The sequence below is a fragment of the Arachis ipaensis genome, chromosome B7 (assembly GCF_059453495.1).
Source record: "Arachis ipaensis isolate K30076 ecotype BB chromosome B7, ASM5945349v1, whole genome shotgun sequence".
In the NCBI taxonomy this organism is placed as follows: Eukaryota; Viridiplantae; Streptophyta; class Magnoliopsida; order Fabales; family Fabaceae; genus Arachis; species Arachis ipaensis.
In genome coordinates this window covers 116,320,516-116,322,354 of record NC_142442.1, presented here as the reverse complement: position 1 = coordinate 116,322,354, position 1,839 = coordinate 116,320,516, and the positions used below count along the sequence as shown (strand labels likewise).

The 1,839-nt window shown below is 41.5% G+C and overlaps 1 non-coding gene across 1 annotated transcript; it reads right to left on the bottom strand.

The window, feature by feature from the left end:
- Positions 1-382: 382 nt before the first annotated feature.
- LOC148553837 (small nucleolar RNA R71) lies at positions 383-490 on the bottom strand. Its single transcript, XR_015893233.1, has one exon. It is a non-coding gene; the product is annotated as a small nucleolar RNA R71 (small nucleolar RNA).
- Between the last annotated feature and the right edge of the window lie 1,349 nt (positions 491-1,839).

Sequence of the window (1,839 nt, the reverse complement as noted above, 5' to 3'; positions counted from 1 at the left end):
TAATAATAATGTAAGGAAGATGCTTGGTGACTTTACTGCACCTAATTCCAATTTACATGGAAGAAGCATCTCCATTCCTGCCATTGGAGCAAACAACTTTGAGCTGAAACCTCAATTAGTTTCTCTGATGCAGCAGAACTGCAAGTTTCATGGACTTCCATCTGAAGATCCTTTTCAGTTCTTAAGTGAATTCTTGCAGATATGTGATACTGTTAAGACTAATGGAGTAGATCCTGAAGTCTACAGGCTCATGCTTTTCCCTTTTGCTGTAAGAGACAGAGCTAGATTATGGTTGGATTATCAACCCAAAGACAACCTGAACTCTTGGGATAAGCTGATCACGACTTTCTTAGCCAAGTACTTTCCTCCTCAAAAGCTGAGCAAGCTTAGAGCTGATGTTCAAACCTTCAGACAGAAAGAAGGTGAATCCCTCTATGAAGCTTGGGAAAGATACAAACAGTTGACCAAAAAGTGTCCTTCTGACATGCTTTCAGAATGGACCATCCTGGATATATTCTATGATGGTTTATCTGAGCTATCAAAGATGTCACTGGACACTTCTGCAGGTGGATCCATTCACCTAAAGAAAGCGCCTGCAGAAGCTCAAGAACTCATTGACATGGTTGCTAATAACCAGTTCATGTACACTTCTGAAAGGAATCCTGTGAGTAATGGGACGCCTATGAAGAAGGGAGTTCTTGAAGTTGATACTCTGAATGCCATATTGGCTCAGAATAAAATATTGACTCAGCAAGTCAATATGATTTCTCAGAGTCTGAATGGAATGCAAGCTGCATCCAACAGTACTCAAGAGGCTTCTTATGAAGAAGAAGCTTATGATCCTGAAAACCCTGCAATAGCAGAGGTAAATTACTTAGGTGAACCTTATGGAAACACCTATAACTCATCATGGAGAAATCGTCCAAATTTCTCATGGAAGAATCAAAAGCCTCAACAAGGCTTTATTAATGGTGGAAGAAACAGGTTTAACAATAACAAACCTTTTCCATCATCCACTCAGCAACAGATAGAGAACTCTGAACAAAATGCTTCTAATTTAGCAAATCTAGTCTCTGATCTGTCCAAGGCCACTGTGAGTTTCATGAATGAAACAAGGTCTTCCATTAGAAATTTGGAAGCACAAGTGGGCCAGCTGAGTAAAAGGATCACTGAAATCCCTCCCAGTACTCTCCCAAGCAATACAGAAGAGAATCCAAAAGGAGAGTGCAAGGCCATTGACATAAGCACCATGGCCGAACCTGTAAGGGAAGGAGAGGACGTGAATCCCAAGGAGGAAGACCTCCTGGGACGTCCAGTGATCAATAAGGAGCTTCCCTCTGAGGGACCAAAGGAATCTGAGACTCATCTAGAGACCATAGAGATTCCATTGAACCTCCTTATGCCATTCATGAGCTCTGATGAGTATTCCTCTTCTGAAGAGACTGAAAAGCAAATAGCCAAGTTTCTTGGTGCAATCATGAAGCTGAATGCCAAATTATTTGGCATTGATACTTGGGAAGTTGAACCTCCCTTGTTCATCAATGAACTAAGTGATCTGGATCAACTGACATTGCCTCAGAAGAGACAGGATCCTGGAAAGTTCATAATACCTTGTACCATAGGCACCATGCTCTTTAAGGCTCTGTGTGACCTTGGTTCAGGAATAAACCTCATGTCCCTCTCTGTAATAGAGAAACTGGGAATCTATGGGGTGCAAGATGCTAGAATCTCATTAGAGATGGCAGACAATTCAAGAAAACAGGCATATGGACAAGTAGAGAACGTATTAGTAAAGGTTGAAGGCCTTTACATCCCTGCTGATTTCATAGTCCTGGATAC